General features: G+C 41.8%; 1 pseudogene; it reads left to right on the top strand.

The window, feature by feature from the left end:
- Positions 1–975: 975 nt before the first annotated feature.
- LOC148032934 (putative serine/threonine-protein kinase At1g01540 pseudogene) lies at positions 976–1,866 on the top strand (annotated as a pseudogene).
- Positions 1,867–17,489: the final 15,623 nt, after the last annotated feature.

The following is a 17,489-nucleotide window of genomic DNA, read 5'->3' as shown; positions in this document are numbered from 1 at the left end:
CTGATGTCTCACATGTTACAAAGAGGTTTGCAAAATCTCAAGTGTATCTCTTCATCTCAACAACGGTTCCTCTAGCATCGAGGCTAGTAATACAATCATCTTTGTAATATCCATTTTTCATAGCCTTTGGATCTCGACATTTCTCAATCCAAATGAAAGGATGATAGCTTCAACATATTGCATTGATTGTATTGATTTTATCCCAAAAAAAGAGAAAACAAAAAGAAAAAAAAGGGCACCCACAATCACAGCACATCACCTAAGGGTCCTCAAATTAGGTACACTAAACGGAAGAAAAGGGTATTGATGGAAGTTGCTCTGGCAATGATGAATGAGAAGAGTATGCCGCTCTATTATTGGGCTGAGGCTATTATGACAGCCTTGTATAGCTTGAACAAGACTCCCACTGCAGGTATTCATGAGATGACACCATTTGAGAAGTTGTATGGCTACAAGCCTAATGTCAGCCATGTGAAAGTATTTGTTTGTCTTTCTTATGTGCACATACTTGATGAGAAAAGGAAAAATTTGTTGAGAATAGCAAATGATGTATGCCCATAGAGGTTGAATGTGTGCCCAAAAGAGGCTTGCCCATAAGTGGCTTTGTATGAGAGATATGACAAAGATGTATGCTCTAGAAGCTCTAAGAAGAGATGTCCAAAATCCCATATGCACAGTGAGGTACAGTGGTAGTATCCAAAAAGTTATAAAGGCATGTACTTGACACTCATTTCAATGTAATGGTACTTTCAGTTTGAGTCACTCAAGATTGTGTTTATGAGTCCAAGCTAATCTATCTTGGAACCTAATTCACTTGAGTTACAATTCCTTATTCTGATAATGTATCGTGTGTTTGATTTGCGTCCACCATAGCTAACTAGCTCTAGATCTGTGTTTGTTAACATGGTATCAGAGCCATGGCTGAGCTAGGTAGCTAGTGGTGTGTTTTCTTCTTCCTTGTAAGCTCTCAGCCACATGATAGAGGCTGTGGTTAGCTACCTGAAGGTACACGCATAGCTGTGAAAAATCTTCGAAACAATACAGGTGGAGGCGATAGGATGTGTCATGCACAAGAATCTTGTACGATTGATTGGATATTGTATGGAAGGCTCTCAAAGGATGCTTGTTTATGAGTATATTGAAAATGGGAATTTGGAGCAATGGCTTCATGGATATCTGGGGGAAAATCCACCATTGAGTTGGGATATCAGAATGCGAATGATTCTCGGTACTGCAAAGGGACTGGCTTATCTGCATGAAGGGTTGGAGACTAAAGTAGTCCATCGTGATGTGAAGTCAAGCAACATTCTGATAGACAGCCAATGGAATCTAAAGGTCTCTGATTTTGGACTTGCTAAATTGTTAGGGCCTGGAAACAGCCATGTGGCAACACGAGTCATGGGGACATTTGGGTATGTTGCTCCAGAATATGCTCTCACCGGAATGTTGATAGAGAAGAGTGATGTGTACAACTATGGGGTGCTCCTTATGGAGCTGGTCACATGACGAGCCCCTGTTGACTTTAGCAGGCCTCCAAACTGGACCAGCAGGCCGCTTTGCTGCGACAAGAAGCAGGGTGTCTCCAATAGCAGTGAGCATGAAGATGTGCGAGGCCTACATCTCCCAGGGCTGAAGAAAAAGGAGATCATAAAAGTGCAGATGGAAGAAGACGACCATGTGCTGTGCATTAGCTGCGAGTGCAGTAGGAAGGAGCAGAAGCGGAGGAGCACTTCGAGTTACGAATGTGAAAGGTCTCAGCTTCCACCGAGGCGAAGGCTGCAGGACACGAGAAGCAAGGGAGAAGCAGCAAAATCCAGCTCCTTGAGTGCAAGCATGAGAGGGGAAAGCAAAACCCTTCATTTGTAGAGGGGAGCCGACGGCTACCATGGCCCTTCATTTGTAGAGGGGAAAGCAAAACCCTTCATTTGTAGATGGGAGCCGACGGCTACCATGGCCCTTGAGAGCACCCTGCTGCTCCAGCCATGAGCGCGGAAGGGGAGGATGAAAAGTGGCCAACAACACGTTATCCATCTTTCCTTAAACCTTAAGCATTAAGGTTAAAAGCCTCCTCCAATAAAAACCTTTTTCACACTCGGCCCCTCTCTCTCAAACCAACCTTCTCAAGCCATTCACATTGATCTTAGTTTTAAAAAAAACATATATGCTTCCAATCTCCTTCACTCTACTCTATCAAGTGTCTTTTGACACTAGCATTGTTGTGTGACATTTCAATAATTGTGATCACAAATATCACTTGTAAAAGGGATTAGACATTGTTCGAGAATACTCGCATTTGAGATGGTTTGCTACTTTGCTCAAGAATCCAATGCCAAGAGAAAAATTCAATGCCATTCCTTCTAGTAATTCAAAGCCAAAATTCCAAAAAATCATGTATTCAAAGACCATGAATGTCAAGAAGGGTCTGATAAGCCAAAAGAATGTATTCATGTGTATTCATCTCAAGTTCATTAAGTAGAAAAAATGTGCCAAGAAGACTGAAGCAAAAAGAGAAGTATCATGTACCACAAATCAACAAAAGGGATAAAGAGCACCATGAAGACCAAAATGCAGAAGCTCAAACATTGGAGCAAAAGACCAAGAAGAAGATCAAAGAATGCCAAAGAAGCATGAAGGAAATGAAGAAGATAAAATACTCCACTGCTGCAAACCAATAAATTTTTTTTGCGAAAAATTCCCATAGAGGATCTTGAATTCCCTGAGTGGATCTGTTTCCCAGAGTGGATTTAAAACCCTTACCAAGAATGTAAAGTTTCAAGCCTTAACTTGACTAGGCTGCCAAAGAGCTAGTCTCCTGGTCCATGTTTACATGTAGGGGGGGCAAAAGCCAGCAAGGGTAGAGACTCATCATTTGAGGGGGGGTGTTGAGAATAGAAAATGATGTATGCCCATAGAGGCTGAATGTGTGCCCAAAAGAGGCTTTCCCATAAGTGGCTTTGTATGAGAGATATGACAAAGATGTATGCTCTAGAAGCTCTAAGAAGAGATGTCCAAAATCCCATATGCATAATGAGGTACAGTGGTACTATCCAAAAAGCTATAAAAGCATGTACTTGACACTCATTTCAATGTAATGGTACTTTCAGTTTGAGTCACTCAAGATTTTGTTTATGAGTCCAAGCTAATCTATCTTGGAACCTAATTCACTTGAGTTACAATTCCTTATTCTGATAATGTATTGTGTGTTTGATTTGGGTCCACCATAGCTAACTAGCTCTAGATCCATGTTTGTTAACAAAAGCTGGATTTGAAAGCACATAATTGTGTCTTTATTGGATATTTGCAGGAGAAGAAGGCATACAAACGTTATGATCCCTCTACCTGGGATACATTAGTGAGTAGAGATGTCATCTTTGATGAGATTGGCCTCTTGGTATGCATCACCGATTGTAGTGCCATCAAATATGCCTTCTGCACATGTATCTACAATTGATTCTCAATAGATTACTACATTGATAGGCCCTAGTGGTACGATGGTATCTCCATGGACAGGGAGATTGAGGAGCTCTAGCTCATGTCCACTAACACCACTATGTCAGTGAGGGGAAGATATGATGTGGTGGACACCAAAGGAAAAGAACAAGTCATTGATGATACTTCTGGTGTGATGACACTTGGCTGGATGACTTCAAGTTATGACTTAGCAACAATCTAGACAATGAGCTTGGTATTCCGATAGTGTATACACCTAGTACTAGGCATAACAGGTACATTCCGCCTCATGAGAGAGGGGAACCAAGTAGTGCACCACAGTTTAGATGATCGCAGAGAGTCAGGTACCCTATGGATAGACTAACTTACATTGGTTACTTTGCAAAGAATTTTTCTTATATGACAAAGGTGACAAAGGTCAAAGAGCCTACTACATTTGTTGAAGCAATGATGGATAAAAATTGGTGCACAACTATGGATGAGGAGATAGATGCTTTGGCTGAAAATCGTACTTGGGATCTTGTGCCATAGCCAGAAGGAAAGAAGACCATTGGTTGCAAATGGGTCTACAAAATTAAATGCAAGTCAGATTGCAGTGTAGAGAGATATAAAGCTAGGCTGGTTGCTAAAGAATATGCTCAACAGTATGGGTTAGACTATGAGGAAACATTCAGCCATGTTGCCAAGAGGGCAACCATACCAATAGTGATCTCATTGGCTACTGCTAAAGGTTGGAAATTATAGCAGATGGATGTTAAGAATCTATTTCTTAATGGTGATTTAGCAGAGGATGTTTATATGGATCAGCTTGAAGGGTATATACACCCTGATTTTTAGCATTATGTATGCAAACTGAAAAAAGCATTGTATGGGTTGAAGCATGCTCCGAGAGCCTAGCATGCAAGGATCAATAGTTACTTGCAGAGTTTGGGATTTACTGTTGGCAAGGCTGATCATAGTTTGTTTATGAAAAAGATAGACAAAGGTGATAGTGATGGTTATCTATGTTGATGATTTGATAATCACACGTGATGATGATTTTGGGATATAACATGTTATGCAAATGTTGAAATTTGAATTTGACATGAAAGACTTTGGTGAACTGAGGTACTTCTTGGGTATTGAGGTGATCAAAGCTGAAAATGGCACTAAGTGTAGCGTCAGACTTGGTATTTGTGTTTCTGCGTCATGCTTGTGCAAGTCAGCAGGGGAATTCTGCTCCGTCAACCCCTCAACCCACTGCTTTAGCTCTTGCCAGAGCATCAGATGCTACCTAAGCAGATCTCCTAGGCTTAGAGTCACTAAGGTGGTCACTAGGATGGTGAGAAAGTTGTTAGCTGCTTGCCTCTCTCCTAACTTTGTGTTTCTTGGTCAATGGCCCTAACTGGTTTGTTGGCCCATACAATGTAGGCTCTGTTTAAGTGGCACTACTTGTGGTACAATCACTTCCCTTGACTTTTGTTGTAGAGGCAAGATTGGTGTGCTTATGCTTGAGAGATCATCGATCTCATCTTCCAATATGGACTTAGTATCCTTTAGGTGCTCCTGGGCTTCTTTTACCCACTCCTTAACCTTTTTTATGGCCTTGAATTGGCACTTCGGGTTGGGATACTCCCCGACCTTTGCACTCCCCTTCTCAGTAGCCTTTGGAGCTGACATTTTTGCCTCTGTGTTTGTCACCTTTTTTTCGGCACATAGCGTCATGGCACTCTCGATTTTAGCATGACCTTTACGTCAGCTTTCTTTTTCCTTCGCCTATGACTTTTTTGTCCGATTGAGGTTTCATCTAAGTTGTTGGGCCTTGGTAATGATATGTTAGCTTGCTTTATCTATGCACAGATCATGGCACGCAACAATATGGGCATTGCCTACCCGTCGAGTGTCTTGACACCAAATGACCCCAATGGTACTGATGCTCGTTTATCGCACTAGAGGATGGTTTCCATCTAGGGCATTTGGCAAACAAGTGAGTGATTCCACATTCTTGGCATCTAAGATCGGCCTTTTCTCAATTAGCCAGCTCTTGTTTGGGGTAGCGTGAGGAGATATGTCCTGGGTGACCGCAATTCCAACAAGAAATCGATTCTTAGGTCTGTCCCCCTAAGCCTCTACCTCTACCTAGCGCCATCACTAGCAATGTTGATAATCCATGAGGATTTAATTTTCCTTTTCATCGTACAAGACATAAGTCACATCAATGCTTTTTGGGAAGGCACCGAAATGCCTGCAATCTTACCGATCCTAGCTCTAGGAGACATCACAAGAAAGGGAATTGTAGACACAACAACAGCTGTTAGTGTGCTGAGCCACACGTAGTACTCCAGGCTTGGGGCAACCTACCTGTTGAGAATGCTAGGTTCAATGTCACCCTAGCCAATGGAATGAAAGTAAGGCCATTTGGAGTATTAAAGAACTGGCCATTGAAGATCGCAAGAATCCAATTCTCAATTGACTTTATAGTCATGAAGGGAGTGGACTATGACATCCTATTAGGACAGCCCTAGTAGATGCACAAATGCACAGGTCATAGAAGACTAGGGTAACGGTCTAATCTTCTTAGGTGATCAAATAGAGACAGTAAGAGTAGAGATGGATACATGGAAAACCACACTAGCCAACCTAGATGCCATCTCCACCATGTTGAAGGGTGACACGCAGATGAGGAAACCTTATGGGCCATTGGCCAAATATGTCCCCTATCTCAAAGATGAGCAAGAGGATGCACATGCTTGCAATGATAGATTTTCCATTCTCAAACAGTGAGGAGTATGAGCAAGTTACTAAGATGGCTAATAAGCCTAAAGATGCACCCTTAGTGCCAGTCGGCATGATGACCAAAAGCTCAAATGGACGATCCAACCCTGTGAAATTCCACATCCTAAGTAACAAGCAAGAAATCTTGGAGATTCTAGAATATTTGAAACACAAGCTAAATGGCAATCTAGCCACTAACCTCAAACCTCTCCAATATCTCTTAGATGAACCTAAGTGGCAATGGACCAAAGTGCACGACTTAAACTTAATGTACAATTGGGCCTTAGTCACCGACGAGAGGGAAAAGCCCTACCAAGACCTAGGAGACGACAAGTAGTTAGAGGAGGATGGCTCTAACGATGAATACGAGGACTACTGTTCCTTCAATGATGGAAGCAAAGGAGAGATATATAAGTAGAATATGACACTGAGGGAAGGGTGATAGAAAAAATCCAAGTTGACTCCAAATTGTGTAGGAAGAGTGCCTTTGGAATCGAGAGAGGAGTCATGCACATGGATTGTGATCAAACCTAGCTGAAGCACATAGGAGCAATAGATTACAAACAAGTAGGCCTTGCCTAGTAAAGTGCTTTGCCAGTGCTTAAACAAAGTCATCGTTTGAACTATGACCACTAGGTGAGACTCCCTCTTCTAGCAAAGATAGAGAGTTTGATTTTGAGTCGTAGATGAGTTAACATAGTGATCCTGAGGTGCCACAACCACCTAAGACCAGACGCACCAAAGGAGGAAACTTGCCAGTCCACCTCAGGCACCGAGAAAATTGAAGGAAGAACGATACAAGAAGCCTAGGGATATGTAGGCTAAAGAGCAAAGGAAACTGCAAGACCTACCAAAGCAATTTACCAAGTTTAACAAAGGTGATAGGGTAGTGATCTTGCTAGGAGCCAAACTACAAGGGCGAGCAAGCGAACCAATAGAAGGACTAGCCAAAGTCAAGGAGGTTAATCTAGCTAAGGAAGGGGAGACACCCTGACCTATCGTTATTGCCGATGACTTGACTGAGGAAGAGGAGGCAAGTCTCATTGCTCTCTTGTGAGAGTACATGGACGTCTTTGCTTAGTCCCTCAATGAGCTGAAAGGGGTAGATCCGAGTGTTGTAACTCATAATATCCCCATGATCCCTAACGCAATCTGGTCAAGTAGTGTGACCATACCCTATGAATCCCAAGCATGCTCACACTATCAAGGAAGAAATTGACAAGCTACTAAGGGTAGGGTTCATTTACGAGATTGAGCACACAGACTGGGTCTCACCCATAGTGATCGTACTGAAGAAGAATGGAAAGATCAAAGTGTGTGTCAACTACAAGAAGGTAAACGATGCTACCAAGAGGGACAATTATCCATTGTCATACACTGAGCATATGCTCGAAGAGTAGCGGGCAAATATGTTGTAAGTGAGGGAGAGAGACCGAGTGGATCAGAAGATGACAATGTTGTTATTCTTTCATTATTCTCACTGAAAGAGACTTGCACACATAGGTATGACTAACCAAGACTAACTGTGGTTACGTCACTGACTACACTGACTTATTGAATATCACACATGTGTACAGTTGTATCCAACTAATGTTGGTCACACACATAAATATAGACTGACTGAAGAGTAACAGGAGCTTGATATTCTAACACTCCCTCTCAAGCTCAAACCATTTGATAAACTCCAAGTAGTTTTTTGAAGTATATGAACTTTTCTTTACCAAGTTTGTAAATATATCTACTACTTGGTCTTCAATCTTCACATGAATCAAGTCAATCTGCCCTGTAAGAACCATTTCTCTAATGAAGTGGTAGTGAACCTCAATATCTTTGGAGCTAGCATGGTAGACATGATTTCTAGCCAACATAACACTGTTGAGGTTATCACAATGCAATCTCACTCTGCTTTCCAGTTGTATTCCCAAGTCTTTCAGTAGTCTTGCTTGCTTGAACCTTACTTCTTCTCCTTCACTTCAGCCTTTGAAATCAGCCTCTCTCAATGGCGCGACTCTGATACCATTTCAAGAATCGCGTGATGGGGGGACTTGCTCAAGATGCTGCGTCGAACACACACAGAATGCACAAGGAGAAGCTCACTCAAGAGACAAGAAGAGAGATGGAGGCCAAAAACGTTTTCTTGCTGGTTTCTTCTTCTTCTTCCACACTCTTTACAATGTACACAAAGTATAGATAAGATACAACATAAAGAAAAGTGGCCTACTAAGTCAAACAATGCATAACCGACTACACTAGTCGACTAGCGCTATAACTATGCCAGCTGTAAATAGGTGTAACAACCTGAATATAATAAGTAATGAGTCAGTGGCCATGTGAGAGTCATAATGATCACCGACGTGCTAAGTGTAGATGTGTGGACCCATCTAACCAGGCGGTCCATCATCAATGTCCGCATGTGTTGAGCTTGTCATCTCAACAATACTGCTGCGCATACCCTTTCACAACCAATCTGGCCTTATAGCATTCTAACAAACCATCTGACTTGCACTTAACCTTGTACACCCATTTGCAACCAATGGGGACTTTACCTTCAGGCAATCCAACCAATTTCCATGTCTCAGGGCTGCATACTCCTCATCCATGGTGGCAGCACACCAGTTATCATGTGTAACTACATCATCAAACTTTTTAGATTCTTTGTAACTTGTCATACTAGCCATATATGCATAATGGCAAGCTGAATAACTAGTGTATGTAAACCTGTCAACTACTTTTCTGACTCTCAAATCTCCATAACTATGGCTCACTCTGAGCTTGCCTCTCATGAGGCGGTACATAACCACTCTGCCTTGCTTCAAGCGTCATAACAGATGGAATGCCCAACTCACTATCCAAACTATTGCTGTTAGATGACTCATAACCTACGATAAGTTTACTTGTCACATCCTCAAGCATCTTTTCTTTTCCCTTATCCAATCTCCCCCTCACTGACATATCCTTGTCAGTGGACATAGGAGTATGACTCCGTAAGTGTCCTGACCAAGGACTTACTCTAGGTGACCCATCACCTGTAGGACCACTCATAGATGACTCATAACCTACTATAAGTGGACCTGCCACATCCTTCACTATAGGTGTATTTTCAGCATTACTAGTGCTGGCTAATCCATCAGTAGCCACTACAACAGGATTACCATACCACGATGTTAACTCATAAAAAACAACATCCCTGCTAATCAATGTCTCATGTGTAGATAGTACAAAACACTTATAAGCTTTCCTGTCTTGTGTACAACCAAGGAACACACTCTTGATAGCTTTAGGATCCAATTTCTTCCTCTTTTCATTAGGAACATGCACATATGCAATGCTGCCAAATACCTTCAAGTGTGAAATATCAGGCTTATGACCATACAACCTCTCATATGGAGTTACATCATGAATCCCTGCTGTAGGGGTTCTATTCAGCACATAGACAATAGTCACTATTGCTTCAGCCCAATAACCATTTGGAAAACTCTTCTCATTGAGCATAGCTCTCATAGATTTCATCAGTACCCTATTTTTCCTTTCTGCTACACCATTTTGCGGCGGTGTATAGCTCCAAGTCAATTGTCTTTTGATCCCATATTTAGAAAGGTACGTGTCAAAGTAATTAGAGACATATTCTCCACCTCCATATGATCTAAGACATAACAGTTCAACTCATTTTCAGCATGCTTCTTGAAGCCCTTGAATGCATCAAACACATCATCCTTATGTTTCAGTATGTAAAGACAAGTGTACCTGCTGAAATCATCAATGAAGGATACATAGTAACGAGCACCACCAAACAAAGCACTATGAGATAGACCCCATACATCTGAATGTACCAACTGCAAAGGGTTGTGAGCTATTCAGTACTTGTCTCATAAATGGAAACCGTGTCTCCTTTCCAAACTGACATGCATCACATACATGTCCAAAGTCATGATACTTGAACTTAGGCAGTCCAAGCACAATCTCCTTCTACTGCATAGATTTCAACTTTTGTATATTTACATGGCCAATCCGCTTATGCCATATCTCAACATCCCGTATAGCACCACCATCATATGCAAACATGGTTGCTTTCAATTCTGGAATTGAAGCATCAAGAGTAAACATTCTGTCATCTCTTCGGCCTCTAGCAATCAATTTGCAACCATTACCATATTCTTCAACAAAGCATCCATCTCTATTAAATCTCACCTGTAGATTCTGTTCTACCATCTGTCCAACTAACAAAAGATTCTTGGTTATTGTAGGTACATGTAGTACATCATGCAAGCTCTTTTTCTTGCCACCAGGCATCAACAAAGGTACAACTCCTTTATGTTGAATAGTATGCTGGGTGTCATCCCCAGTACAAACATGTCCATGTGAACCTACAACCATCTCATCAACCATGGGGTGTCATATGATTTGAAGCCCCAGAGTCAATGTACCATCTATCATCTCTATTTTTCCTAGATGCATTCTTGGACACATGCTGCATGGTAAACAACCTGTCACCCTGATCATTAGGAACTCCGCTAGATGAAGCATAATTTTCGTACTATCTACCCTTGGCTTTCATGTTAGCCTGCTTCTTATGACAATCTTTGGCTATATGCCCAAATCTACCGCAATAATGACAATCCTTGTCCCTGTTGGACTGATCATTTGACTTCTAGGATCCTTCTCTACCTTTAGGGAATCTCCCCTTGCCTTAAAAACTGCCAGATCCACGCTGGCCCTGTGTATTCATGCCATGCCAAGCATTCTACTATTACTATCTATAAGTGTTTCGAGTGTCTCCTTGACCTCGAAAAGAGCCATGGCCTCTGTCGCCTCTACCACGCTGGCTAGAGTAAAGAACAATGTCTCTACTTTGAGACGTACTAGAACCTGTATTCAACCCAAGCTTAACTTCCTCATATAGTAGCAAAGTAATCAACTCATCCCAATCAGGGAATTCAGCTCTCACAGAAATGGACGTATCAAATGCTTTATACTCTTTTCCAAGTCCATTCAATGTCACTAAAATCATATCATCCTTAGACACTGAAGATCCAATGGTGGCAAGTTGATCCGCTATGTTCTTGATCTTTGTAGTGTAGGCCTGAATGCTTCTACCATTCCTAGACATGTTATTGAACTGTTGCTTCACCTGAATCTTTCTTGCACGTGTTACATTTCCATAATTCTTCATGAGTATGTCCCATGCATCCTTTGGGGAACTGCATCCAGTAATCTGTATAACCATAGCATGTTATATACATAAGGAAAATCAATGTAACACCTTGCATGCTCTCTCAGTCCATAGCTTATGAGCCCTTTTCTGATCATTTATCGGATTCCTTTCATGCATTTCAGGTTTAGCCTCATCACCTATATGTCGAGATGAGCGGGATCTAGAGCATGGCTATGGCGGCTTGTAGGCATAGAGTGAACTCATGATGATAGAGACAAAGACATTGTTTGTTACACAAGTGAATTAGGTTCCAAGATGGAAGCTTGGACTCATAAACACAATCTTGTGTATGACTAACAATGAAAAGTCACTTAACTGAAAGTACAAAGCATCATGACATTGTATTCATTCCATATGAAAAGTGGTAGTCAAGTACAATGCTTTATAGTTGTTATTTGGGTAGCAATCTTCCCTCTCTGTGCATATGGGATTACTGCAACCTACATGTCCTAAGCCTAGACTACCTCATACAAAGAGGCTATACTAGGTGTGATTACAAATACCTCAACACCCATCCTCATCTTTTCCTATAGTTCAGGACCAGTTTCTTGCAATTCAGGACAATTTCCTACAATTCATGATAGTTTCTTGCAATTCATGATAGTTTGACCATTTTACTGCAATTCAAGACAGTTTCCTGCAATTCAGGACAGTTTGACCGGTTTCCTGCAACATTTTTCTGCACCAAAGAAATAGGGTATTTCAGCCATTTTCAACCTCAAAAACATCCACAAGCATGTGGGATAACCCGTAGGTATTTTAGTCAATACATAGACTACAAGTACTATATCTCTGTCTCATGTATTCTTACTGTAGTAAAGAGAATATGCAGTCTAAAACCTACAATCTGACATTCAGGTACCTTCCTGACATTCAAGAAATCAACTCCTTTGATCCTGAGTGATAAATGATGCTATTTTCTTCAAGACTGTAGAGAGGCAATGACATACAATGCATTTACTGTAAATGACTAGTCAAGTAGATGTCAAGGCATTTGTTTCATCTCCAGATTTCAATCCTCAGTTGTATCTAATTCTCTCTTTAGTATTCCAAGCATTCAACATACATATTTCAGGTCATACAAATGACAGGAGCTCCAAAATGACATGTAATGCTTCAGTAAGAGACAATGCTTGTTGCCTACATTCAATGACAATTTTTCCAGCCATTAAAAAATTCTAGATCTGAATATTTTTTAGCATAAACTCCTAGCTCCAATGCATGACATCAAGTCCATATGACTTCTAGCATATACCTATGCTTCAATGGTACTCCTGAACAAGTTTGAGAGCTCCAAGCTCATGTCAAAGAGCTCATGTCAGATATGCATACATGCTGTAGGTTGTATGTATATAGTAGACCACTATTATTTCAGATTTATAATTAGTTCTTCAAGCTCCTAGATAAGCTCTCAGTCAAGCTCTCAATCAAGCAATTATGATATCACCTGCTGTTTATTGCAATAAACAACCAGTTTGCACAGATCTGTGCTGAATATCTCAAAACCTATGAGGAATTTGAAAAAAATTTCTTTTGAAAGTTGTATACCACATTGAAATGGTTAGGAATCACGAGCCGTTTCTCCAAAAACCATTTCTGTAGCAAGATATAGCTTCTGCAAAAAACAAAAAAAAAAACGAGCTACAGGCATAATCTTCTTTGATGACATTTTCTGTAGATCTGATGTCTTGATGTCAAATGGCCATTGCCAAGCCTTCATGCTTTAGGAGTTGAAGCTTTGATACCATGTTGTAAGAGAGGGAGAGAGACAAAGTGGAGCAGAAGATGAGCCTCAACTCAAAGTTGTTCTTCTTCCATTATTCTTCAATCATTCTCACTGAAAGAGACTTACACACATAGGTATGACTAACCAACACTAATTGTGGTTAAGTCACTGACTACACCGACTTATTGAATGTCACACACGTGTACAGTTGTATCTAGTTAATGTCGGTCACACACATAAAGATAGACTGACTGAAGAGTAACAGGAGCTTGATATTCTAACAAAAGAGGCCTACAGTTTTCTGCGGAGCTTCTCAAGATATAATCACTTGCAAGTGCACCCTAATGATAGTCACAAGATTGTCTTTGCCACTGAGTGGGGTGTCTTCACCTACATACTCATGCCCTTTGGGTTGACTAATGCACCTGCTACTTTTCAAAGGCTCATATGTGCAATATTCAAGGACATGCTTAGAAAAGAGTTAGAGATCTTCATTGACGACTTGTGTGTTCACTTCACCTAGAAGGAACACTTAGAAAAACTTTGAGCAATCTTTGAACGATGTAGACTATATCATCTCTCGTTGAACCCCTTAAAGTGCCAGTTCTAGGTAAAGCAGGGATGCATCCTAGGGCACGTGGTATCCAAGAACAACATTGCCACACTGACTTCTCAAAAGTTAGGGTTATTGTCGATCTTCCACCCCCAGCTGATTACAAGGGAGTTTAGTGCTTCCTAGGCTATACAGGGTATTATGGACGATGGTTTGTGGTAAACTATGCATTGATTGCTAGACCCCTGTACAAGCTACTGAAAATATTCAAATGGACTGAGCACGCATACGAGGAATTGAAGAAGGTTCTAACCATCTCACCAATCTTAAGAGCCCCAGACTAGAACATGACCTTTCATGTTCATACTAACGCTTCAAAATTCGGAGTAGGAGTTGTATTATGCCAGCCCTTGGTGACCACAATCTAGACTGTCTAGTGAGCTTTGCTAGTAGACAACTTACGAATACAAAAATGAATTACTCCAAAACTGAACAAGAGTGTTTAACCATGGTGTTTTCCGTAAAGAAATTTCGACATTATCTTCTGGCTATGCCCTTTATTTTCTTTGTTGACCATCAAGCCTTGTTGTATCTAGTAAAGAAGCCCTGCACTATAGGACACATAGCTTGATTATTACTTCTACTTCTCGAATTTGACTTATCCATCGTCGTAATCAAGGGAAAGAAACACTATATGGTTGATAATATGTCGTCTCGCATACCCACATGAGAAGTCGCTGGACAGGGCATTGGAGACTAATTTCCAGACACGCATCTATTCGCCCTATCTAGAGAAAGAGATCTATTTAGAGAGCTGACTTGACACCATACTAGGCAGACAACATAGTCCAAGTGCTTGAGCACGGACTACTTGACCAACCCATAGAAAAGGCCCAACTGAGGTGACTCGTTCTCAAAATCTAACCTTATAAGTTAATAGTAGGCAAACTCTATCGGCTAGGGCGAGACGAATTGCTACGCAGATGTGTGTGTGAGCACAAAATGCACAATGTACTAGTTGAGGCACACAATAGAATTGCAGGAGGACACTTCAATGGAGATATGACAACCCGCACGATGTTGATCTCAACTGTGGTGGCCCACACTTTTTCGAGATGCTGCACGATTTGTGAAACACTGTGACAAGTGCCAACGGACCAAGCTACCAGTTTGCAAGGACAAAATGGAGCTAAGTCTCATCATTGCAAGACAACCATTTGAGAAATGGGGGATTGATAGGAATCGTAGCATTGTGACAGTGCAAGAAAGAGGGGAAACCCGCCAAGTCCAAATCGAGTTGACTCCAGAGTTGGTGGAGAAAGCATTGGGCCAAGCCAATAAGGTGGAAATGCTGCTAAAGAGAGATGTCTATGCCATGTTAGGAATGGAAAAGGTGATGGTGCACACGAACAATGGCATCAGATTGGCAGACATCCCCGACCCCAAAATCAAGCTCTAGGCCAAAATGGTGCACACACTATTCTCTAGCCATAGGTACAACTCAATAATGAGCCGAATCAACATGCCTATGCTGGAGAGCATTGCAACGAGATCCCTTGACGAAGTGAGCCTAAATGGCTTTGTGTGGAAGACCATTGAGTTTGCAGCAAAAGCACTGGCAATAGGAGGAAGACCTGTAGGAGGAGAGTCCCCTGCTAACAAGGAAAAAAGAAAAGCATCATCCTCAAAGACCTTTACCATCAAATTCAGTGGGGTTTTGGCAGCTATAATAAGGGAAGCATTGGGGGAAGGATAGGGAGAAGGAGTCAGAGAAACACCAAAGATGTCACCTCCTCACCACAAACAACAGCCACACTCCAATGAAAGGACAATGAGTGATGATGAAGGAGGAGAAGAAGAAATGCAAAGTAGACAATGAAAACCAAAAAAGCCAAAGAAGAAGGATTAGCAAGAGAAGGCCGAGGAGGAAAGCATGAAAAAAAGAGAGAAAAGACTTACAAAAAGCTAAAAGAGAGTCTAAGAAGGAAGAGGAAGAGAGGAAAAAGAAAGAAAAGGAGGAGTCAGAGAGGTTGAAAGAAGAATCAAGAAAATCTGAGGAAGAGTTGAAAAGAAAGGAAGACAAAGACATGGCTCTGGCAACACATCTATCTATAGAGCAGCAGTGTAGACAAGACGAGGGTGCCATGAGCCCGTCTAGAGATAAAGGCCCAGGCTCGAGCACACAAGCACTAGAGATCACGCCACCCATAGTGAAAGAAGGCAAGGGCAATGCGCCAATCGATTCCATCCCTACTCTCCTAGTGCCTGCCACCCTAACAATCATATCCACACCAAGCTGCATGGCCAAAGTGGATGCTAGCAACCTCATGGCCTGGGTACAATATTTTATTAATAAGGAAATGGCCCAACAGATACCTGAGTCTAGGCAAGATCCCAAGAGGCAGAAGGGGAAAAGCTCCACAACCTCCTTTCCCACGACAGAGCGGCCACCTGCAGACTATGACGAATACATCAAGGAGCTTCTCTCACAGCTAGAGAAGGAAAAGGAAGATAAGAAGATAGAAACAACTGAACTAGAGGCACAAAAGGAGGCAATGGTTGTGCTCCAATTAGAGAAACTTGTCAACTAGCCATGTGCCAAAGGGAGATAAGTGAATTGAAGGAGCAGCTGCGATCCAAGGACAAAGCAGAAAATGATTGGCAGGCAAGGTTGGATGAAGAGTCTCAAGCCCTAGTGAGCCTACAATGCCATAATGACGAGCTCATAGGGCTCTTTGAAGACCTTCAAGGGGAGATGGAAAAGGTCCATGAAGCCATAGAAGAGTTAAACGTGGAAAGAGAGGAAAGGGCACATAGGTATCAAAAGAAGAGATAGAGAATTTGAAAAAAGAGGCAACCTCAAAGTAGGAGGAGCAACAAAGGTTGAAAAGAGAGATTGAAGATCAAGAGTAGAGGTTGATGATACTGGCTCAAAGGCAAGGAGAAATCCTTGAGGAAATGAAGAAAAGAGCATAGGACTAGGTGAACCATAATGAGAGAAGAGTCAAAGCTTTGGCATGCTGTCAAGGTCAGGTGGAACAGGACAAAGTGCTAGCTGAGAGTAGGGCAAAGGTCACCCAAGTGAGTTTTGAAGCCCAAAAATGCACCTTCATAAACATATTGCTGGATGCCACTCAAATAGAGGAAGGGGAGTGTAATGTGTTTGCTCATCCACCTATGGGACACGTCTTAGTAGCCCATCGGGAAGAGAGTCTAGAAAGCGCCACCAACCTGGCACTCGCAAGGAATGTCACAGGGTTTGTGATCTAGGTCTTCTCGAGTCTTCCCCGAGCAGAAGTATTTGGCCATTCCCACTTAGGACCGCCGACCTGAAGTCAGGGTCTCTTTCCTATTAGCAAAGTTTGTAGGAAGTAGCTAGCGTCGAGCTTCAGATGACCCACTTTGAGTAGGAACAACATAGTCAAAGCAGATTTATGTTTCACTTGGTTCATGGATAATGGGAAACAAGAGGGATGCGAAGCTCGACCTCTATGTCCATAAGGCATAGTCCCATTTCGCTCCCCTAAAACAGCATAAATCGGGATTCTAACTCTACTGACTCTAGGGTCTTCACAGTATCGTTTTGACATCTTTTGAGAAAAGTTCTCAACTAACCGAGACCACCCTTTCGTAGGACGGACCCAAGTCACGTCCACCGCACTTTCCTTGATTTGCTTAGTTATCTAATTACCTACCACATTATGTTTGACATGCAAAAGCAGCTTCCTTAATTAGTCAATTTAAACACAAGTTCCTTCACGTAACTTAGGCACTGACACAAAAACAATGTCAAG

The sequence above is a fragment of the Lygodium microphyllum genome, chromosome 8 (genome assembly GCF_053477565.2).
Source record: "Lygodium microphyllum isolate KBCC chromosome 8, Lygodium_microphyllum_v1.1.10, whole genome shotgun sequence".
In the NCBI taxonomy this organism is placed as follows: domain Eukaryota; kingdom Viridiplantae; phylum Streptophyta; class Polypodiopsida; order Schizaeales; family Lygodiaceae; genus Lygodium; species Lygodium microphyllum.
The sequence above is the reverse complement of the archived record's forward strand: the minus strand, read 5'-3'. Positions and strand labels throughout refer to the sequence as shown.